Genomic DNA, 25,350 nt, shown 5'->3' on the forward strand with positions numbered 1-25,350 from the left:
GATATCTTGCAGTTGCATATGACTGTTCAGAGGGTTAGTCACATGGGGCACATCTAGATTAGGCCAGTTAGCTAACACATTTTATTTAATGTCTTTTTATATGAGACTTTGCATCTACTGTAGACAGTAGTGTCTGAAGTTATGTCTGAAAATATGTTAGCCAGTTGTGGTCAACCCAAGAGGTGAGCTTAGAGTGAACTACAACCAGCTAACCTATTTTAAAACACAACCAGTTTTCCTACTTGATGTATGCCCTTTGTATATGGAATTGTGTACCCTTGAGACATCAGCAGTTACATTCAACTGATACAGTAAGTTATGAACTAGATATAGACTAGTGGATCAGGCTTAGGCCTAAGATAGAGTTCAGAACTGAAATCAAGTGATCCCAATCAAACTTCCAATTATGGACAAAACATCCAAGCTAAATTTGGGATATTTAATAATGCAGATGAGGACTATTTACATATACACAGAAGTTAAGCTGATGCATTTCATAGAGTTAAAGATCACAGGAAGCTACAGGTTAGCATGCAGGTTGCTGTGTACATATGTTACTCCATTTATTGATGAAGCATGGTTGACTGACTGTGCTCAGAATCAGGTCTCTAGAGTTTAGAATTCTTATTCTGACCTCCTCTCCTTAAGCTAAACTAAATTCCAGTCACTACAGTGCAATAGCTTTGGCTTCCAGATAACAATTGTTTCCAGGTTAGGATTTACAACATTTCAATGCAGTTGTTTTACCTTCAGGGTAGAATCAATGTAGGACACTTTAAACTCCTCAGTGCTTGTTATGCATTGGATACGGGTTGCATCCTCTAAAGCTAGCATTTTATATTGAACATTAACAGTATATCATTTCCTCTCCTATTAGTGGCAATTTGTTTTATTTAATGACACAGTTATCCATGGCTGTTTATACTCAGATATGTAGAACAGTATATTACCTTGTTGTTTTTTTAAAATCATAAATTGTTGTCTTTTGAGACAGGTGAAATTTTTATGTTAAACAGATTAGTTTCAATTCCACACTTGACAGGAAAACATAAATATCACTCCATATACAGTAACCCCAAGATATTTGGAATTAGTTAATTACGATGTATCAAGTTCTGTCAACATGCTTTGTTACTTTTCATTCAGACAAGAGAGAGTGGTCTGCATTAGATCTGTTCTAAGCAGGTGCAATTCCAGATTTTAGTGGAGTTGACCTACTTACACGAGGGCTAACTGTGATCCATCACCTCTGATATGGGAAAAAATAAATGCAACTAGAAGAATATGCATTACTGAGAGAGGAAAATGTTCTTGGTTTAAATATCTTGGGTCTTGTGTCCCCCATTAAAGTAGTATCTGGTCTTCTACCGAATTTGTCTACTATCAAATACCCTGGAAGGAAATCACAGCCATTTCTCGAACCCTGTGATGATGATATGCAGAAATAATTACAGTTTATATGTTAAGAGGCAACTGCACATCACCCAAAGGCCCAATCTGGTATCCTTGAACACGTAACACGCAATGGAAGTTTGGAAAGTACAGGATCAGAGCCAATTAAAGCTGATTTCCCCCCCCCCCAAAGTGTTTGTTTAGTGTAAAGAAAAAATAGAGATTGAATGTGTGTAAGTGTTTAACTAGGCTATTTCATAGGGAAAATATCATTGAAGGCCATTTTTAAAGCTGCATGTATGAGTATAGAAGATGAATTTTACATTTACACGGACAAGCATCAGAAATGCTGGTAGACTCATCCACTGAAAGAACAAACAATGGGCAGATACTGGGATGTAATCACAACTAAGCAACTCAGTTTAAATTCTGGATAATTATTCAATGGTTTAAAATAATCAGGTATTTCTCAGCCTAATTCATACGACAAATGCAAAGAAATTGTGTGCAAGCTAAATTCAATGAAAAACGTTCAGTATTTACAAAGTGGGGGAAAACGTAAATACACTTTCACACCTTGGAACACTTATAACTATTGCCTTAACCTGTTTTAGTTATTAAAACAGTTACTTTTTAAAAAAACTGAATAACAACTCCTTATTCTGTATCTTTTGGAACCTATACAAGGAGAGTCAGGTAGCTAATAAAGTAGTCAATGGCGTATTCTCTTCATCTGTCATCCTGTCCATGAACCCTTTATTCTGTGCGTTTCAGGGTCTATAGTTTTAGTCTTTTAACAATATAATATGTCAGAGTTGATTAGATTATATTGATGTTTGTATCACAACCCACCTGTTCAAAATATTGTGACATATTCAGTACCTTTGTAATTTACTGGTTTATTCATTTGCACTCATTCATATGCGCAACATCTGTTCGAAAGGGTTTGTCCTTCAGCTACAAAAGGTATTATATCTCCAGGTGTTCCGTATCACCCCTTTCACTCATTTGCCATGTAAACATTGTGACTATAATAATATATTCACAGATTAGATTCATAGATTATAATAACAATTAGAATAACGAGTCTAATAGGAATTGCTATAGAATTTGGTAGTGTTCAGGAGTGACACTTTTAATTAGAACTAAACACTATTTATAGGTTAAAGAGGATGCACGCCATTTGGGGCCTGTTATGAAAACTTGGCCTGAGCAATAAATCCAATTGACGCTAAGGGGAGTTCTTCCTGAATAACATCTGCAGGCTGGAGCCTGGGGTATCTTACCGTGTCTGAATATTGTGGCCCATTTTAGGGCTGGATCTTGTTCACACTCAGGGCGAATCAGAGGGGTGGCAAGGAGGGCCATGTGGCCTGGGACTCAAGCTCAAAGGGGGGCTCAAATTTAGACACTTGTTAATTTTTTGGCATTTGATAAGTTTCACCGCTTGTTTTTATACGCATCCCTATCGGACCAAAATGTGACACACCCTCTCATCTTACAGCTGCAAATTTAAGCAAATAAAAGATGTGATTTGGTAAAAGACATACTTTTTCTGTTAACTGATATAGCTTTTGTCATATTAAAGAGTTAAAAATCTTCATAAATATTAATAAAAATATATTGGTTCTGATGGCACAAGATTAGACCATGTGTCATCATTTTTTATTTTTATTATGACGAGGGCCCTTAAAAACTGGAAGTGGCCCGGGCCTCTCTGGACCTCTGAGAGGGCCTGTTCACACTGACTTCAATCAGAGTTTTCCTAATGATACCAATGTAAGGAGGAACCGGTCCTTAGAAACCACATTAGTTTCTACTTGAAAAGGATTGAAACAAGAATGTTTGTTTGATACAATGCAGTTTTTATTATTTAGCAGGCAAACAATAGTTTCCTTTAGGTTTGCATCATACACATCCTTTTAAACAACATGCTATTTCTTTTGTGGCTTCAATTATTTATCATTTATTTACGGCACAGACTCTCCCTGCAATAAACAACCTCCAAAATAATTTTCTAGCTACAGTTTACATTGAACTACATTGTAGATAGCATGAACTCTAAGGGACATAATCATTTCCTGCATACTAACTCAGTGTGGAAAAGGTTCTTTCCCTTATACAGGCAAGCAAAGATTATTACACTCTTTTATTTTTTTAATCTACAAAAGAACATTCTCACCTAATCCGCTCATAATGCCATGTTTATTTTGGAATGTCTTGAAAAAGTACATCCTTGGGAAAACTCCCCTAAGAATCTCCAGTAACTTAATTATACTTCAAGGACAGATCTAAAAACCCAAGAACATATATTTTTTTTATCCTTTCAGGAAAACATTTGTGATACATAGTACACAAACAGTCCACTCTCTCCTTAAATTCTGCAAGGAACTATTTTTCAAAGGGTTATCTCATGACTCTCTTGATTAAAGAGCATCTATAACTCCCAAAGTCATGAAGAAATATTATAAAAACAAGATCTATTTACTCCAAACCAACTGTAAAATTAATGCAGTGCCATTGATAATCCCAGGTGACAAATCTGAACACACTCCAAGCCCAACTCCCTTAATGACAAATGTAGACCACACTATTTACTGTTCAGTTCAGGTCACTAGGCTGGCTATACTACTTATTAATTTTACAGCCTTAGACAAAGCTAGGAGTCCATTTTTATCTTATAACCATGTTAAACTATATGAAACCCGCCTTTGAATGCAAACAAAGAGAAGCAATTCATAGATGAGTACAAAGGGGATTTATCTACTGAGAGGAACTGTCCATCAGTTAAAGGAAGACAAAATGAAACACTGAGAAGAAAATGACATTCATGCAGCAGTATGTCTATAGAATTTTAATAGGTGTTTCCTAGGTAAGAAGTCACTTCATGTCATACTTTACTCATTATTAACTGCAGTTATAAGTGCTATATTTTTATGCTATGTGGATATAGTTCAATATGTTGTTACTCCCAACTTTGCTAACACTACTGGAGCTGAATTATTATTAGTAACATTGAATTTTTATTATTAATTTCACTAGCATAAAGGACAGAATCAAAAGCCAGAAAGATGATGTCCATCCAGGTAATATAAATGAATGCTTTACCCAGCATTGCTGTCTCTAGTTTACCTAGCTTACTGTGAGCTGGACAGGTGAAGGGTTGAGGTTGGGGGATGAAGGGGGAACAGAAAGGTCATATACTAGATTTTCAGCATTCAACTTGAATTTCCTGGCTTCTGGGACACAGCCAAGGTTTTGGGTGAGCTGTGCAGGGATTTGGCATCATGATTCTTTGTTAATATCCATGGTGATTATGCAACTAATCCTTTCCCCACCCCATCAATAAATGCTGTCCTCAACACCACCACCCACATACACACACACACTTGCATTGATTACAATAGGAGCTCCATCTGAACACAACTCTGGCCCAGTGTACTAAAAGTGTACCAGTCCCCAATATTAAAACTTACTTTTAACAAAGCAGCTGAATTTCCTTGGTTTTCAGTTTTATAAAAAGTGTTAGAAAGGCACCAGTAACATACATCAGAGGAGATTTTACTCCAGCGTCTGCATCACTCCGCACCTGTTTACAATCTTTCCCTGTATAGTATCCACTGTTTGTGATTTATTGTTTCATTCATTCTGGGCTCAATCTTGCAGTGTGTGAGAGCATCTTCTCCTTCCCCTGAAATTAATAGGAGCCGAGGGTGCTCAGTATCTCTCCAGCCTGAGCCTGTACATATTTGTTCACACACACGTAGCATTTGTATGCTTGTTCTTGCATTGCCATATATAGTGTTTGTCATAACTATAAAGGGAAGAGTAACAGCCCTCCTGTGTACAATACTATAAAATCCCTCCTGGCCAGAGACTCCAAAATCCTTTTACCTGTAAAGGGTTAAGAAGCTCAAGTAATTTGGCTGACACCTGACCCAAAGGACCAATAAGGGGACAAGATACTTTCAAATCTTGGTGGGGGGAAGGCTTTTGTTTGTGCTCTTTGTTTTGGGGGTTGTTCGCTCTTGGGACTGAGAGGGACCAGACATCAATCCAGGTTCTCCAAATCTTTCTGAACAAGTCTCTCATATTTCCAACTTGTAAGTAAACAGCCAGGCAAGGCATGTTAGTTTTTATCTTTGTTTTCTCAACTTGTAAATGTACCTTTTTGCTAGAGTGTTTATCTCTGTTTGCTGTAACTTTGAACCTAAGGCTAAAGGGGATTCCTCTGGACTCTTTAAGTTTGATTACCCTGTAAAGTTATTTTCCATCCTGATTTTACAGAGATGACTTTTACCTTTTTCTTTAATTAAAAGCCTTCTTTTTAAGAACCTGATTGATTTTTCCTTGTTTTTAGATCCAAGGGGGTTGGATCTTGATCCACCAGGAGTTGGTGGGAGGTAGGAAGGGGGATGGTTAATTTCTCCTTGTTTTAAGATCCAAGGGGTTTGGATCTGTATTCACCAGGGAATTGGTGAAATGGCTCTCAAAGCTACCCAGGGAAGGGAATTAGCACATTTGGGAGTGGTGGCAGCAAACCAGATCTAAGCTGGTAGTTAAGCTTAGAAGTTTCATGCAGGCCCCCACATTTGTACCCTAAAGTTCAGAGTGGGGAAGCAGCCTTGACAGTGTTTGTTTCTCAGTCTCCTCCATTTAAATATTAGAAACTTAATACATTCAATTGTTAATGTCCTTTTTGTGCCATGTGTGGCTGTTTAATTTATGACATAGTTTCCTCTGCACTGCACCCTTACATTTCTGGAAAGTCTATTTGTCTGTGGGGATAGCTACCATTTTGTGTTGGAGAGCTGATGGGGTTATCTTGAAGAGGCTGTACATGCTTGATGCTCTTTCCCAGAGACTTTACTTTTGTTCTTTCCTGTATTGTTGTTTCGCATAATCATGAATAAGTCATTCACATTTAACTTCATGATTGTGCTTTTGTAGGAAAAAACAAGTGTGCACGCACACACAAATACCTCAATACTTGCTTTCAGACTTGTAATTTTGTATTTGTGCCCCACAATTTACATAGCACAAAGTCCTCATGCAAAGTTTTGGTAACTATATACGCTTATATCTCTCCTGCAACCTAAACTTAAATACATATGCTAAGTAAATAATTTTTAAGTAGCCATTCTACAGTACCATGCTGAAACTGAGTCTGCAGTCCTTTTTCAAGCTGAGCCCCCATTGAAACCTCTGGGGTTGTGTAGTCAAGGGAAAATCTAGCCATCTGCTCTTCAAAAACAATCCAGAGAACTAGCAATGTTTTGAGTCCATATATTTGCTAACATTTATCGTATTGTTTGCTGATATTTTATAAAAGTGTATATGGACACTTCAAATCTAAATGACTGTAGGGATATGTGACAGCTCCTTTTAAAGAAAAAAAATCTTCTTGCTCACAAAAATGTTGTTTGTTTCTTAAACTATAGCAAATTGCTATTAATAATAGACTGTTGTAAATATGCCTTTCTTTAGATTACAGTTCATTTAAGGTCAGTATCAGTTGAGTGAACATTTTCTGTTTTCTCAGTGGACTAAAGACAAGATATGAAATGAATAAAACTTTTTTGATTCATCTTCAGACACTCTTAGAAAGTATTAAAATAAAAAGAATAAAGGACTGCTAAGCTCATGTTTTTAGTCCATTTGACTATACTTTATCTCAAGGCAAAAAAGAGAGCTGTATTGATGTGTCCTTAAGATCTACACTTGGACAAAGCAGTTCCTGCACCTTTAAAGAGAGGAAACCTATTGGGAGAAAAGGAAGTGAAAATGCTTTTTTGCATTTCATCAATGATTTTGTAAACCTTTCATATCTGCAACTGTTTTTCCTGGCATGAAGTTCATTGCCAGCGAAAGAGAAGGAGAACCACAGGCACCAAGGAGTTAACAAGCAAATAAAGCTTTTTAAAGAGCTGAAGAAAAAAAATCAAAACACTATTTAAAAAGCCTTATAAGTTATTTTCTCAGTCCTTTCTGTTCCCTTGTGATTCCACTGGTAGATGAGAGCAGAAACAGGCATAACTGGGCTAGAGTGAGAGACTGGGGAAAGAAGACAAGGGGTTTTTGTGGCATCCTCCACCAAGAATGCAGGTGGTCCTCTGTGCTGCGTAGGGAGTGGAAAGCAACAGGGAAGCTAACATTATCTGGAGAATACTTTCTTGGAGTGAGAGCAGGTGTCCAAGCTAGAGTTGATGGAGCTTTGAGTCCAGTGGGTTTTAGGGGAGGTTTCATAAGTGAGGGCCCTTGGATCCACAGGATATGACTGTGAAGAGCTATACAAGTAACCCTTCCTTTTTTGGTTTGCTGACCATTCCAAAAAAAAAAAAAAAAAGGCAGGGGGGAGAGGCGGAGAGGATTGTTTCAGAGCAAACTAAACATTTCATTTGACTGGAAATGAAATGAATCCTTTTATGATTGAGCTTTTTAAGGGTTTTTAAATTATTTTTTAATAATGTCAAGCTGTCTGAAGTGGCTCACGAACATGGGCTAGACTGTTACAAACCAGCACACAAACCCCAAATTGGTTGTGTGTCTGTCATAACTATAAAAGGAAGGGTAACAGCTGTCCTGTGTACAGTACTATAAAATCCCTCCTGGCCAGAGACTCCAAAATCCTTTTCCCTGTAAAGGGTTAAGAAGCTCAGGTAACCTGGCTGGCATCTGACCTAAAGGACCAATAAGGGGACAAGATACTTTCAAATCTTGCGGGGGGGAAGGCTTTTGTTTGTGTTCTTTGTTTGTGAGGTGTTCACTCTCGGGACTGAGAGGGACCAGTCATCAATCCAGGTTCTCCACATCTTTCTAAACAAGTCTCTCCTATTTCAAACTTGTAAGTAAATAGCCAGGCAAGGCGTGTTAGTTTTCCTTTGTTTTCTCAACTTGTAAATGTACCTTTTACTAGAGTGTTTCTTTGTTTGCTGTACTTTGAACCTGAGACTAGAGGGGAGTCCTCTAAGCTCTTTAAGTTTGATTACCCTGTAAGGTTAATTTCCATACTGATTTTACAGAGATGATTTTTACCTTTTTTTTTCTTTAATTAAAAGCTTTCTTTTTAGAACCAGATTGATTTTTCCTTGTTTTAAGATCCAAGGGGTTTGGATCTTGATTCACCAGGCGTTGGTGAAAGGAAGGAGGGGGAAAGGTTAATTTCTCCTTGTTTTAGATCCAGGGGGGTTGGAACTGTATTCACCAGGAGTTGGTGGGAGGAAGGAGGGGGAATGGTTAATTTCTCCTTGTTTTAAAATCCAAGGGGTTTGGATCTGTATTCAATGGTGGCAGCGGAACCAGAGCTAAGCTGGTAGTTAAGCTTAGAAGTTTTCATGCAGGCCCCTACATTTGTACCCTAAAGTTCAAAGTGGGGATCCAGCCTTGACATGGTGGTAGAGCGGTGGGATCATTTTAAACCCAAAAGCCAGTGAGATTTTTTTTTCCTTCTAGCTGCTTGGAAAGCCCAGCTGGAGGTAGATAGATGCATATCTTATCTCTCCTTGCCTGAAGGCAGAGGTGTTAAGTTTTTTTAACAGGTCCTTTGTTAAGAGAAGTGTTCAAATGGGCAAACAAAGGTAAAAGGAATTTACAAGCTGAATTGTGTTTTTTTTTTCCTTTTTACATCCTAGGGAGTAGCTAGTTAGAAAGTCTCTGTTAACTCAGCAGCAGCCAGAGCTGAGAGCTTCCCAGTTTCAGCCAACTGCAGAGGGGGTGACCCAGCACAAAAAAACAGGAAAATGACTAACAAAGAAGTAGCTAAAAAAATAGAACTGGCCAAACTAGAAGCAGAAGAAAATGAAAGAAAACATCAGAGACTGCTTCAATTAACAAAACTCGAGACAGAGCAGAGAGAAAGAGAAGAAAAGGCCAAAAAGGAGGCCCATGAAAGAGATGGAGCTGGAAAAAGCCAAAGAGGAGGCTCACAAGAGAACTATGGAGCTGAAAGAAAAAGAGATGGAGGAGAGAGAAAAAGAAAGGAAGCATGAACTGGAAGTAGCAAAGGCTAAGCAGGATGCACCAGCCAATGCTAACAACCCCCCTCCAGGTACCACTTCCCATCCCAGAAAATTCCCCACCTACAAGGCAGGTGATGATACTGAGGCTTTCTTAGAAAATTTTGAAAGGGCCTGCCTTGGATACAGCATCATTCCAGACCAGTACATGGTAGAGCTGAGGCCGCAGCTCAGTGGACCCTTAGCAGAGGTGGCGGCTGAAATGCCTAAGGAACACATGAACAGTTATGAAATTTTAAAAACAAGGCCAGACTCAGAATGGGGCTAACACCCGAGCATGCCCGTCGGCGGTTCAGAGTCCTAAAGTGGAAACCCGATGTGTCATTTACCCGTCATGCCTACCACATTGACAAAAATTGTGATGCCTGGGTATCAGGAGCAAATGTTAAATCTCTGGAAGATCTGCTTTCCCTAGTAAAAATGGAGCAGTTTTTAGAGGGTGTTCCTGAGGAAATAGAAAGGTACATCCTAGATAGGAAGCCCAAAACTGTAACTGAGGCGGGGGAGATTGGAGCCAAATGGGTGGGTGGAGGTGGCAGAAAAGAAAAAAACTAGTAGCAGTTGGAGTGAATATCAGAAAGGGCAAGCTGAAACAAAACCTTACCACCGGGGACAACCCCAGGCCCCACCCACATCCCAAGGGAAACCCCAGACGCCTTCTCAACCCACCACACCAGTCTCCACCAACCAACATCGCCCCGGTGATACCTTAGCAGGGCGATGTTTTAAATGTAATGAACTGGGACATATAAAGGCTCACTGCCCCAAGAACCCCAACCGATTACAGTTCATTACACCCCAATCACACCAAAGATCCCCAAACCCAGATGCCTCTCTCATACCCTCGGAGTGAAGGGAAACGTTGAGAGTGGGTGGAAAGAAGGTTACCACTTGGAGGGACACTGGGGCTCAAGTGTCAACTATCCACCAATCCCTAGTGGACCCCAAACTCATCAACCCGGAGGCTACAGTGACAATTTAACCCTTCGTGTCACAGTCTGTAACCTTGCCTACAGCCACGTTGCATGTCCAGTACAAGGGCTGGTCAGGAATGTGGACTTTTGCAGTCTATGACAATTATCCCATTCCCATGCTGCTGGGGGAAGATTTGGCCAACCATGTGAAGCTAGCCAAGAGGGTGGGAATAGTCACCCGCAGCCAGGCTAAGCAAGCTTTCAACGCCATCCCTGTTCCTGAGCCGTCCACCAAGGTCCCGTCTGGGTTACCAGAGACCCAGACAAAGGTGGTGGAACCGGATCCCCTGCCAACAACTGCAACAGCCATAGTGGATCCAATCCCAGTGACCCAACCAAAGCCAGTCCCAGAACTGGAACTGGCAACGCAACCAGCACCAGAACCATTGCCAGCACTGAGTCCAGCGCTTGCAAACCCGTCTACAACTCCAATGCCAGAGGGCACCAGCGAGCCTGACCTGGCGGAAGCAGCAGATAACCCTACCCAAGAGGCTCAGCCAGAGCCTGAGATACCACATAGTGCACCAGCGGACAGTGGATCACAGTCAATGGAAACAGCCCCAGCACCTGCATCGCTTCCAGAGGGATCAAGCCCCAGTCCATAGTCCAAGGAGGAACTGATGTCTCCAGCATTAAGGGAACAGTTCCAAGCTGAGCAGGAGGCAGATGACAGCCTTCAGAAAGCTTGGGTGGCGGCGCGGAGCATCCCACCGCCTCTCAGCTCTTCGAACCGATCCCGGTTTGTTGTAGAACAAGTACTTTTATAAAAGGAGACTCTTTCTGGTGGGCACCAGGAAGATTGGCATCCTCAAAGACAGTTGGTAGTTCCAACTAAGTATCGGGTAAAGCTCTTGGGCTTAGCCCATGATCATCTCAGTGGCCATTCTGGGGTGAACAGAACCAAGGACCGGTTGGGGAAGTCTTTCCACTGGGAGGGAATGGGCAAGGACGTTGCTAATTATGTCCGGTCTTGTGAGGTGTGCCAACGAGTGGGAAAGCCCCAAGACCAGGTTAAAGCCCCTCTCCAGCCACTAACCATAATTGAGGTCTCATTTCAGCGCGTAGCTGTGGATATTCTGGGCCCTTTCCCAAAGAAGACACCCAGAGGAAAGCAGTACGTACTGACTTTCATGGATTTTGCTACCCGATGGCCGGAAGCAGTACCCTTAAGCAACACCAGGGCTAAAAGTGTGTGCCAGGAATTAACAGACATTTTTGCCAGGGTAGGTTGGCCCTCCGACATCCTTACAGATTCGGGAACTAACTTCCTGGTAGGGACCATGGAAAACCTGTGGGAAGCTCATGGGGTGAATCACTTGGTTGCCACCCCTTACCACCATCAAACCAATGGCCTGCTGGAGAGGTTTAATGGAACTTTGGGGGCCATGATACGTACATTTGTAAATGAACACTCCAATGATTGGGACCTAGTGTTGCAGCAGTTGCTTTTTGCCTACAGGGCTGTACCACACCCCAGTTTAGGGTTTTCACCATTTGAACTTGTGTATGGCCGCGAGGTTAAGGGGCCATTACAGTTGGTGAAGCATTAATGGGAGGGGTTTACGCCTTCTCCAGGAACTAACATTCTAGACTTTGTAAGCAACCTACAAAGCACCCTCCGACACTCTTTAGCCCTTGCTAAAGAAAACCTAAAGAATGCTCAGGAAGAGCAAAAGGCCTGGTATGATAAACATTCCAGAGAACGGTCCTTCAAAGTAGGAGACCAAGTCATGGTCTTAAAGGCAATCCAGGCCCATAAAATGGAAGCATCGTGGGAAGGACCATTCACGGTCCAGGAGCGCCTAGGAGCTGTTAACTATCTCATAGCCTCCCCCACCTCCAACATAAAGCCTAAAGTATACCATGTTAATTCTCTTAAGCCCTTTTATTCCAGAGAATTAAACGTTTGCCAGTTTACAGCCCAGGAAACAGATGACGCGGAGTGGCCTGAAGGTGTCTACTACGAAGGAAAAAAGGATGGTGGCGTGGAAGAGGTGAACCTCTCCATGACCCTTGGACGTCTGCAGCGACAGCAGATCAAGGAGCTGTGCACAAGCTTTGCACCAATTTTCTCAGCCACTCCAGGATGGACCGAACGGGCATACCACTCCATTGACACAGGTAATGCTCACCCTATTAGAACCCCACCCTACCGGGAGTTACCTCATGCCAAAACTGCTATACAAAGGGAGATCCAGGACATGCTACAGATGGATATAATCCGCCCCTCTAAGAGTGCATGGGCATCTCCAGTGGTTCGAGTTCCCAAACCAGATGGGGAAATACGCTTTTGCGTGGACTACCGTAACCTAAATGCTGTAACTCGTCCTGACAACTATCCAATGCCACGCACAGATGAGCTATTGGAGAAATTGGGACATGCCCAATTCATCTCTACTTTAGACTTAACCAAGGGGTACTAGATGAACCCGCTAAGGAAAGGTCAGCCTTCGTCACCCAGGCAGGGGTGTATGAATTCAATGTACTCTCTTTCGGGTTGTGAAATGCACCCGCCACCTTCCAAAGACTTGTAGATGGTCTCCTAGCGGGATTGGGAGAATCTGCAGTTGCCTACCTCGATGATGTGGCCATTTTTTCTGATTCATGGGCAGAGCACCTGGAGCACCTGGAAAAAGTTTTCGAGCGCATCCAGCAGGCAGGACTAACTGTTAAGGCTAAAAAGTGTCAAATAGGCCAAAACAGAGTGACTTACCTGGGGCACCAGGTGGGTCAAGGAACTATAAATCCCCTACAGGCCAAAGTGGATGCTATCCAAAAGTGGCCGGTTCCAAAGTCTAAGAAACAGGTCCAATCCTTCTTAGGCTTGGCTGGATATTATAGGCGATTTGTACCCCACTACAGCCAAATCGCCGCCCCGCTGACAGACCTAACCAGAAAGAAACAGCCAAATGCAGTTCAGTGGACTGATGAGTGTCAAAAGGCCTTTAACCAGCTTAAGGCAACACTCATGTCTGACCCTGTGCTAAGGGCCCCAGACTTTGACAAACCGTTCCAAGTAACCACAGATGCGTCCGAGCGAGGCGTGGGAGCAGTTTTAATGCAGGAAGGACCGGATCAAGAATTCCATCCTGTCGTGTTTCTCAGTAAGAAACTGTCTGAGAGGGAAAGCCATTGGTCAATCAGCGAAAAGGAATGCTATGCCATTGTGTACGCGCTGGAAAAGCTACGCCCATATGTTTGGGGACGGCGTTTCCAACTACAAACAGACCATGCTGCGCTACAGTGGCTTCATACCGCCAAGGGAAATAACAAAAAACTTCTTCGGTGGAGTTTAGCTCTCTAAGATTTTGATTTTGAAGTGCAACACATTTCGGGAGCTTCTAACAAAGTGGCTGATGCACTCTCCCGGGAAAGTTTCCCAGAGTTAACTGGTTAACAATTGTTCTTGGAATGAAACACATTGTTAGTTTATATAATTAGTAATATGTCTAAAGGTACATGTGTCTTATTAACTCTGTTTTCTCCTAGAACTCCAGGAAGAAATCACAGCCAGTGTGGAACCGAACGTCCAACACGATCTGTGATTTGGGGGGCGTGTCATAACTATAAAGGGAAGGGTAACAGCTGTCCTGTGTACAGTACTATAAAATCCCTCCTGGCCAGAGACTCCAAAATCCTTTTCCCTGTAAAGGGTTAAGAAGCTCAGGTAACCTGGCTGGCATCTGACCTAAAGGACCAATAAGGGGACAAGATACTTTCAAATCTTGCGGGGGGGAAGGCTTTTGTTTGTGTTCTTTGTTTGTGAGGTGTTCGTTCTCGGGACTGAGAGGGACCAGTCATCAATCCAGGTTCTCCACATCTTTCTAAACAAGTCTCTCCTATTTCAAACTTGTAAGTAAATAGCCAGGCAAGGCGTGTTAGTTTTCCTTTGTTTTCTCAACTTGTAAATGTACCTTTTACTAGAGTGTTTATCTTTGTTTGCTGTACTTTGTACAGTACTATAAAATCCCTCTGTATTCACCAGGAGTTGGTGGGAGGAAGGAGGGGGAATGGTTAATTTCTCCTTGTTTTAAAATCCAAGGATCTGTATTCAATGGTGGCAGCGGAACCAGAGCTAAGCTGGTAGTTAAGCTTAGAAGTTTTCATGCAGGCCCCTACATTTGTACCCTAAAGTTCAAAGTGGGGATCCAGCCTTGACAGTGTCTTTATAATTAGATTTCACAAACCAAGTTTCTGGTGTGAACTCCTTAAGCACTATGGCTTGATCTACACTAGGAACTTATGTCGATATAACTAGGTCGCTCAGGGGTGTGGAAAATCTGGTTAGTCTGATCTAACTCCTGGTGTAGACAACACTATGTTGACATGAGGGCTTCTCCCATTGACATAGCCACCGACTCTTGAGAAGGTAGAGTACCTATGCTGATCGGAGAAACTCTCCCGTTGGCATAGGTAGAGTCTTCACTAAGTGGCACAGGAGAAGCACTGGAAGAGTAGACAAGCCCTATAACAGCCTTAACATGGAGTCAGAAACAGTCCCCTGGGGCACTCCAGTCTGTCTTGCCACCCAGGCAAGCCTGTCTAGTACAACAATGTTCAGTTTACTTCCGGTCTCAAAGGACAAGTTGTTTACCTCAGGTCAAGTGCACACTAGATTTCTCAGCAAAGACAATGCTTACAGCCAGTCCTATAATAAACTAACTTAAGATTTATTAACTAGGAATAAGACCTATTTACAAGGTTAAAGCAGATAAATATACATACACAAATGAGTTACAGTCTTAGTTTTCAAAATGTAATAGAAGGTCCTGGGCCAGGGGCCTTGGCATGAGTTGGCATCTGGTCTGCCGGGGTCACAAACAAGGTTGATGGACATTTTGAAATTTAAAATTAATTTTGAATTGAATAATTAATATTTTACAGTGGAAAAATATTTTTTTGTTTTTTCTGACTGAAAAAAATTCCAATCTGGCAAATTTTACATTAATTTGCAACATTTCACCCAACTCCCCCTCCCCCCCACACACACCTGCAATTCTGCTTAGCTCCAGTTGTGAGGATAAATACATTAAAGATTGTGAGGTGCTTAAAAATTATGGTGATACAGAGCATATAAGTATCTTAGACTGAAAGTCTAAGATAAGGCTGCTACAGTTTCCACAAAGGATGGCCTTTTGAGAGTACATTTCAGTAAGGTTACTTGCGTAAGTAAGAGGAGCAGGATTCAGCCATGTATTTATTTAAAAAAGAAGAAATAATTCACCAGCATCAATGGCTACTGTTAAGCAAAAATAGAGATGTTGTTATTATCTTCATAATTTGGGTACCCTATTAACCCATGTTAGATAAGCTATTTTCACAGTCTATATTAACACCCACCCAGCAGAAACATGATGCAATTTATTGCGTTAGATGGATTGGCATTTGTACCTTGTTTTCTTCTGTGAGATCTTTCTACCTCAAGATTTTTAGTGGCCTTAAATAATATTGACAAGCTTTATTACACAGAACTTTCATGAGGTATTTTAATTGTATTATTTTTTGTACTTTTGTCTTAGATACTATTATGATTTTTAGACATTATTACATTAAATATTAAAATACATTAAAAGTTTATACATTCAGTGTCTACATCTTGTATGAAAGCTCAGGAGATGTATAGAGGTAATATTATTTTATGTGATTTCAACTATGACAATTCTGTAAATATGTTACAAAACTGTGTTTTATGATATGAGTCGCATTTGGCTGGAAGGTAGAGGGGGGCGTGTGTGTGTGAGCACATGCAGAAGGAAGTTCTCTAAGCAGGAATATTACTTAGAAAACCCTTCCAATTTTATACAGCCTTACTTGGTATGACCCAGTGTATGACTGTTTGGGGTTAGGCCTACTGATAGCAGTAACTCATGAGAGTGCTGCCTTTGCTTTGTTCTTCAGAAGTATTTGAATTTCAATTGTTTCTAATCAGAGGAGCTGAGACTTCAGCTCTGTAGAGGAGTAAAGGGCACATGGTCTGCTGCTGGAAATCATGTTTTTCTCAAATCCAAAGAAGCCTCTTGAGAAGTTGCATGATAGCATGTCCGTGTTCTAATCAGCATCAGATTGATTGGATTGGCCTTGACCTACCTTAATGAATTCCTTGATTAAAGTCACTGTTGTAAAATATAGTAGAGTCCTTCACACCTTAATCTACATGCACAGAATATAGTCCTGATGTTTGTCTTTGAAAACATACTCACTTTGGCCGAAACTACTGCATCTAGAGAGCTGATAGGGGTGGTGTGCAGCTGCTGCATAGCAGGGGGAGCACAGGGAGGCATTCTGCCTGGCAGAGGTACACCTCATGTCTTAGTTCATTTGACATATTGGGTATTATGTTCCTGATGCAACTTGTCCATGTCATTTTGGTAACCCTGAGGCACGTTTTTTGTTTTGTTTTGCAGCTGCTTTTGAGGACTTCACATTTCATTATCTTGCTAGTAAAACAACCCCTCATTCTGATATCATGAAGTCAGGATAAAGAACTGTCCTAATGGATTCGTCAGAATATGCTGTACCTGAAACATTTCTATACTCTGTAGATTGATAAGAATGGCCATACTGGGTCAAACCCATGGTCCATCTAGCCCAGTATCATGTCTTCTGACACTAGCTGATGCCAGATGCTTCAGAGGCAATGAACAGAACAGGGCAATTATTGAGTGATCCATCTCAGGACGTCCAGTCCCAACATCTGGGAGTCAGAGGCTATGGAATATCCAGAATATGGAGTTGTGTCCCTGGCCATATTGGCTAATAGCCATTGATGGACCTATCCTGGATGGGAAATTAATATATCAAGTATGAAAAGAAGGAATGTGATGCAAATGAAAAGAAAAAGGCAATGGGACAGCCCAAATGCAATGGCTGCTGTTTTCTCCATGGTAGTTTATGTAGGATAATGTTGGACTCAATTTCTTGTCTTTTGTTTAAGTTCTTTGGGTCTATATTAGAACTGGTCAAAATTTTTCAAAAGGATTTCTTTTTCTCTTCTTTTCTTTCTTTCTTTCTTTTTTTTTTTTTTTAAATGGCCATTTAAATTTTTTTTCAATTTTTTTAATTTTCCATTTTTTACTGAAAAAAAATTAGGTTTCATTTTTCAGTGTTTCCTTTCCTCCCTTCACCTCACCCTTTTAGTGACAAAATGGGGGGAGGGAGGAAAGGAGGAGTAAAAAGGAAAAATTCCTAAAAACAAACATTTAAAAAAAAACAGTTCTGTTTGAAAACTTCAAAATGCAAATGTTTTAGATTTTGTTTAATTATTTTCCTGGATATTTTATCTTTTTCACCCAGTTCTAGCTAAAGCCAAGATGCCACACTGAGGACTTTTCCATTATCTTAATTAAAGGTGAGCCCAATCGAACTCATCAGTTCATATTCTCTTGAACTTCGGGGCTATTCAGGTCTAGGCAAGCCAATTATTGCAACTGGATCCTCGCTGGAAAGTGATTCAAGACAAAATCCTCAATCTAAACATCTCTAAACATTGTGAAAGTTCAGAGTTAAATTCAGATCTAAGCTTTGCAACTCAGATGCCTCTCCTGTTAATCCATTGTTATTCTGGTCAGTTGATTCATAGTTTATGCTCTAACACTTGGTGGTTATTGATACGTGTAGTGTATATAGTCAAACCTATGTTATGTTGATGGCATACAAACTGAAAAGTTATATAAAAACGTAAATACTCGTGCTGGAAGGTAGCAATGTAACACTTCTTTATTTCTTAGAATTCCAAACTATAACACGCAAGAACTCCAAATCAGAGAGAGAGAAATCAGGCTGCACCCTTAAACACCTTACTGTAGGCCAGTTGTCTGTAGACTGATTTTTGATAAACCCCGTCTAAACATTTTGCAACTGAGCCCCCTATCCTTCAAGCAAGGCCAGGAAAACCAGAGAAAATTTGAAGTGATAGCTTATAATTTTCATATACCAGTAGTTTTTAATACAGTACAACCTAGAGAAGATGCGCAGATGGTGTAGACCTAGTGCAGAGTATGAATGATATTATTGTAGATTTATTTTCTCTGGCCAACTATTGAACTTACATTGAACTGGGTATTATTTTCTCTCTTTGTCAATGAGGTTTGCATTTTTTTTTTAAAGTGCAGTATCCAATACTAAAGTAGTCCATTTCCAGTTCATGAATATTTCTTCCATATATTGTAAATCATGGCTGACTGATTAGACAGCTGACATTAGATAATGAAAACCACCAGTTATATTGGTGATTTCTTCTGAAATTAAGACACATTGTTTCTTTTAACTGCAACTTATACATTTGTTATATTTTAATTAACCAAATCTTTCTATGCAATGTTGGCCTGGTGGCCAATGAGTGTGTTTTCTAGCAATCTGTCCTTTGTAAGAAGAGGTTTGAATGGGTGTCTGAAGTTAGGAGCAGGAAAGCAGTAAACTAACAAGTGAGAACATGGCAAGGTTGTGATATACACTCAGCTGAAAACGACTCTCTGGCAGCTAGAAGTAAATTCAGATTGCAAGAACTGGATCCAGAATTATTGTGAACATTCAGTTGATTGAACACCTATATCAAGCAGGTAATTCAGTGGATATTTTTTCTTCTAGCACATCTCTAATATAAAACATGCAGCAATACCTCAAAGGACATACAAAAAGTCAGTCTTTTGGAAATGGTAGAGGAAAGAGAATATTTTTTTCCTCAGGTACTGTCCTCCACATATATTATGTATCACTGCTTGGGGTACAGTGAAATGTTTATCCTTTGATGCTGAGGGACAAGGGACTTTTACCATCAAAGTATATAGCCACATTTCATCACTAGCCAAGCTCAGTGCAGAACAGAAGGAGCTTTTTTTGACCTTGCTGAAAATAAATACCACAGGTGTGAGTGCTCTGTCATATAAACACTGTTTTTTCAGATGCTGATTGCATAATGAAAGTGTATCACCGCAGTCAGTCTTTGCTAAGTACAGAGCTATTGGAAAAAGAAAAAAAATGAATCACAGAATCCATTCTCTTTGACCAGTTTAATTCTCATTGCACACAAATGTAGGTCAGGAGTAACTTGATTTTTGTCCAATGTACAATCACTCTGAGGGGATTTAGACCCAACTAGACCTAGTGGGTGCTTACAGATCTCTTTCGCTGCATTACCATAGAAATGAGAGGTGCTTTCAGAGAGACACCATAATGGCAAGACTTTTGGCTTGTCTACACTGCCACGCAGTTTGGACGTTGGGGGTGTGAATAGCAATGTGCACCAAAGTTCTGCACTGTGACTCCCCCTACCTGGTCACCGCAGATGCGAACTAAAAGGTTGCTAGTTTATATTAATGTAATCCTGGTCAAAGAGGATTACATTAATACAAACTAGGAACCTTTTAGTTTGCATCCACAATGGGGAGTCACAGTGCAGAACTTGGGTGTACACTGCTGTACACAGCCCCAAAGTCTGAACTGCAGGGCAGAATGGACAAGCCTGTAATATGGCTGTTAGCTAGGCAGAATGCACTGTAAGCATTGGTCACAGGCTCAGCATGCTGTTAGAACTTCTAACATCACCCTGGTATGGACTTTTCCTCTGCTTTTGCTAGACAATGCTTTCCAACAGTGGGTAGGTGCAGATAATGCCTAGGTCTCTGATGGGCTCCCTTCCAAGTATTCTGCTGTCTTGCAGAGGCTAGGAATATTCAAGCTAGAAAGTACATATATCTGTGGCTTAGTTCAGGGACCTTTTAATACCTTGAGCAGTGTCGTGGAATGAGTAGGATGTGTTGGCCCTCTCCACCCAAATAATGTTGTGGTATTTTACCTTCTGTTAAGAGAATTTAAGAAAAAGATCTGTCTTGTAAAATGAAAATCATCATTGATTTTGTTGTTCTGTAAAGGATTGATGTTGTTGTGTTTTCTAGGATTAGTCTTATTTTGTTTTAACCACGGTTGATCATAAATGTAAACAATCAAGTTAGGCTTAGCTGAGTTATGTACTCAGTACTTACAAGTAACTAACAGAACACCAAGGAAGCACAGTATGTGACAGTGGTAGATATTTTTGCTCAGTCCCTGTTTATATGAAATAACTAGCAAGAATGCTGCAAAATGTTTACTATTTGATGTAGAGGTGAGGGTTTCTGTTTTTTTTTTTTATGTCAAACATACAGCCACTTTTTATCATCAGCCAAGCGCAAAGCTGAATTAAAGGAGTTTTTTGACCTTGTCGAAAATAAATAGGTGGAAGTGCGCCAACAAACAAAGGTTTGCCATCTTTCCAATCACTGTTTGTATAATGCACTGTTGGTCTGTCTAAAAATCATATTACCAATGTCAGCAAGAAAACACATTCTAACTGAAGGAAAATAGGAAAAAATGAAGTGTGTTAAGGGGTTTTTTTTATGCATTTGCCCTCCTGTGTATTGCTGTTGAAATAGGTTTTACCAACATTATATTTTTCTTATCTAAGCTTATCTTTAAGATGACAAATACTCTCTGCCATCAGTACAAACCCATGAATAGCTTAAGGAAGCAGTTGATTTTAAGAATGAATGGTATGCTATTTGAGAATTTGAACAAGGCACTTGAAAAACTAATTACACCGCCTTGGATATTAAAGTAATAGAAAGTTGGCAACATTTATCTCGCTTTTTTAACATAAAAAAACAGAGGTTTTTCAAGCTTTAAGAATTGACTCTTTTGTCGGTGGCTTTAAAGTGTAAAAGGCCAAAATTGGAGTAGAAATAATAATTTTAACTGATAAAATGCACACGAGAAAAGTTACCAGTAGACCCTATCAATATTGCTCACATGAGACTTTTTTTCCCCACTATGATGGAAATGTGGCTATAATAAGAAAGATGAGTACTTACAGTGAGAAGATTTGTCATCATGAGCAGGAAGAGCTGAGTGGAAATCTGGTATGTGCAATGACAGTGGGAGTTCCGCTTCTGACACATTGGCTAGTAGACAAATATTGAAGTCACAACCACTTGTAATCTATCCACAATACATTCTAACATATGTATCCCTTAAAAATGACTGAGAGAAGGCTTTGCATAGGGAAATAGGACTTATGTTAATAAAAGACCTGCAACCAGAGCTGGTCAGAAATGTTCTGATAGAAAAGCGAAGTAGTTGAAATATAAATGTCTTGCAAAAATGTGTCAATTTCAACAACAAAAATTGGGTGGGGGAACCCCTGAACAAAACATTTCAATATTCTTTTAAATGACTTTCATTTCATTTTTTTAAATTAATATATCTTGTATAAATATAAATTTTCTAAAAAATCTAAATCAGAACAAAATACTTAGATTTTATTTAAACAAAACACTTCAATTGACGCCAACGATTTTTGTGCCAGAATTTTGTTTTTTTCAATACATCTTTTTTTTTTAAATTGTTCTATTTCGGAATGGAACAAAATGGAAATAATGGAATTTCCTTCAAAATGGAAAATCCATTTCCTACACAGTTCTACCTGCACATATTTCCTGACTTGAGTAGTTGAGCATTCATTGCTCATCCAAGTAGCGCTACTGAAACCACTGAAATGACTCATGTGTCCAAAGGGTTGTAGAAATTTGGTACTTTCTTATTTAGAAGGCAGAGATCATCAAACCACTGTAATATTGGCTAGTTTTATAAACATGACAAATTATTATGAGAGTCTTCTGTGTTTGAGCTCCTTTGTACAGCAATGTTAAATTCGGGATCTAGAGTGTACACATACACAACCCAAGTTATCAGGGAATTGCTTGCCTTGTAGAGAATCATTTGGGCATCTATTTTCATGGAACTCTAGATCATAGCTTGGAAAAATACAAAATGTATGCATATTCCTGCGGATCAGTGTTCTGGATTCACACAGGTATTTTTACCACCTCTGTGGCTGCTGTTGGAATTTTATTTCCCTTAGAAAAAGCTGAGGAAATGTCTGAATGTTTACTAATTATGAGAAAAACAAATGTAATAAGCTTTATTCAAATTTGAAAGGCCTCCTCATTCCCCTCCCCATCCTCTACCCAATCGCCGCCAGTGGAAATTTTACGCCTTTTCAATCAGGGCTTTTGTGCTTTTCAAGTGTACTCATTTCTGTGTTTCATTTGTGACTCCTGCTGCTTTAAATGGCTCCCCATCAGGCTGGCAAACTCCTGTGGTGAAAACAGCACTGCATATCCCATAAGTGCTTTTGCACCTACAAAGTAACAATGTTTTGTGAAATGTCTTGAGATCCATTTCTGGGCTTAGTACGGCATGTGGAATGTCATACATAAATACTGAGAACATTGAGTCAAATAAGCTTGAAAGGAATCCATAGTAAGATCTTCTCGGATATTAAGGAGAAAATATGGGACATCTCTCACAGTTCTGACAAATAGCAAAAATATGTTACAGAATGCTGATAATTATCTTACAGCATCTTGCATCTCACAGGATACCAAAGCACTTTAGAAGCATCACAAGCGAGTAACAACAATTTTATATGATTATTTCTAAGAATTTAACAGATTTTTGTTTTAGTTACATTATGGACTAACTTGGTTTAAATTGGTGCAACTCCATTGATGTCAATAGTGCTCCATCAGAGAATTTGACCTATATTTCGGTAAGATCCATACAAAATCTATTAATCAATAATGTGGAGACTCACTTTACTCCATACTTCAGGAGTAGTTGGGGTCAGATTATATATATTTCATAGACATTTAAAGGTAAATCCTACAGGTTATAATGAAAATGTATAGTTCTCAGTTGACATCATATATATATATAGCAAACCATACAAAGCGGTTAGCCATTCTCTGCATTGCAGATATAACAATGCAGAAGATGTATATAATCTATTACAAAGTACAGATCAGTATTTATAGGGGACATTATGAATACAGATGAAGATACATAAGGCCATTATATGAAATCTTCTGAGAAATGGGGTCACTCATCTCAGAACAATACTGACACTCTTTCCTTAGTAGTCTTGGCAGATGAACAGATACAGTTCTCTTGGATTTAGACAGTGAGTCTATATGCAAAGCATAGGGAAATCAGCTGTATGAAATATCTTATGGCCAAAGTTATGAGACTCTGAAGAGTATATGAATGGTGTATGCAGCTGGTGATCTATTTTTCTTAGGAGCTAGGTGACCAAATAATCTTTGTACTGTTTTCTTAGAGTACAGATTTTCTCCATAGAATTTCTCACATCTTGATAGCCACAATTTCAGTAATAGGGAGGGCTATTTTCCCAAAAAGAGCAGGCCAGAACAGCAGATGGATAAACAGAGAAGTATGGAAGCTTAGATTCTTTTTCTAAAATGTCATGCTTGGTCCAATTACAACTGAAACTAGGGACATGTCCTCCATATGTGACAACATTTAGATAGTTTGAATCTATTTGCCAAAATGTGGAATGTGGCCAGGAGCTTGAGGTTAGTGTCTCTGTGAAAAATGCCATAGGATTGTTGATATGACCACACATGCTCATGTGTAACCTGCCACTGTGATTGGTGTGAGGAGGCAAAGATAAGATGAAAATAGAAACCAAAGACAGAGATCCTTGAGGGTTTTGGAGTGCCTGTCTCCCTTTGAAATTAAAAGCTGGACTTGCATTAATGGCTCAACATGGCGGGGGAGGGGGGGAGAAATCAAGTGTCATGGATGATGCAGAATGTCACCCTTGCCATTTCATCACAATCTGGTTTGAAGTTAACAGGACAGGCTCTTGGGACATGAGTCTTGGAGCTTGTGTTGATCGAGTATATAGTTGACACACTCCACAATGAATAGTGCCTCTGAAATTTTCTACTTCGTCTATGAAAAAAAAAAAGGGATAAATTGTGCTACCTTTATTCACATTGGGTGTACTTCACTTAGCAGATAGCCTCACTGGATTCAAAGGGGCTGTTTGCAAAATAAGGTACTGCTCAGTGAGGATAAGGGTGGCACAATCTGGCTCTTTTAGATTTAAATTTCAATTTAATCGGAAACAAGTTTTGAATGAAATATTTTGCCACTGGAATCCAGCGAACTGTACAAATCAATTACCTCTGGACTCTAAGAACTGTATCCCTTTCCTCATCCGTGCAATAGTCTTACCCCAAGAGGACAGTTTGGTTTTGCCCACCCATAGATACATTTTATTTTTATTTTTTGGTAAATGGAGCCCCTGGGCAGGGACAGAAGCAGCCTCACATTCTGAGGATACAGCATTATAAGGTATGTGCAACGCCTCACTTAACAATGCTTCTCATTTCCAGTTTGCATTTGCATAGGACAAAATCCTTTTCTAGAAAGATTTTCACTGTACATTTTAGAGTGATCTCATCTTTTTTTGGGTGGTGATGGGAGCGAGAAAAGTAAAGTTAAATCAATCAAGTTGCTGACACTTGAGCTTCCTAAAGAAACATGCACTGGTGAGCAGATTTTCATAATACAATCCCAGTAGGACTTTACATCTTGTAAAAGTTTCAGTTTAACAGGTATAAAAAAGGGAATCCTATTCTTCTCTGCAGAACAAAACTGTCTCTCAGATGTTTTAGAAGCTGGTTTGATCTTTTTATTCTGCACATAAAATGAGAGTCTAAGGAATACTAACCGTTCCCAGATGTAGCTGTTTCTCTGACCTGGCATTGGGCAGGAAAACACCAATGCACTCAGAATCTTTTTTTTTACTAGAGTCCAGTTACTACTTTTTTACTGTGAGATTTGGAGCAAACTTTCTTTCTCACTTCATTAGGGTCTCCTAATATAAAGCACATACATTTTTCACATGCATCTGTGGTCAAATCTGGATTGGGACAAAGTTCAAATGCATCCCACAGAAGTCCGGCCATATGACCTCCTGCTCCTACGTCTTCAAGGGTACCTTGTAGTTCTTCTGACTATATTCATTGACTCCTGTACCCTCTTCCTATACTCCGCTCCATAGCAAAATCATCAGTCAGGAGTCCAACAAGAGATGTGAATGACCCTAGAGAACTTCAGACTCAATG

Source organism: Malaclemys terrapin, chromosome 2, assembly GCF_027887155.1.
Source record: "Malaclemys terrapin pileata isolate rMalTer1 chromosome 2, rMalTer1.hap1, whole genome shotgun sequence".
NCBI lineage: Eukaryota > Metazoa > Chordata > Testudines > Emydidae > Malaclemys > Malaclemys terrapin.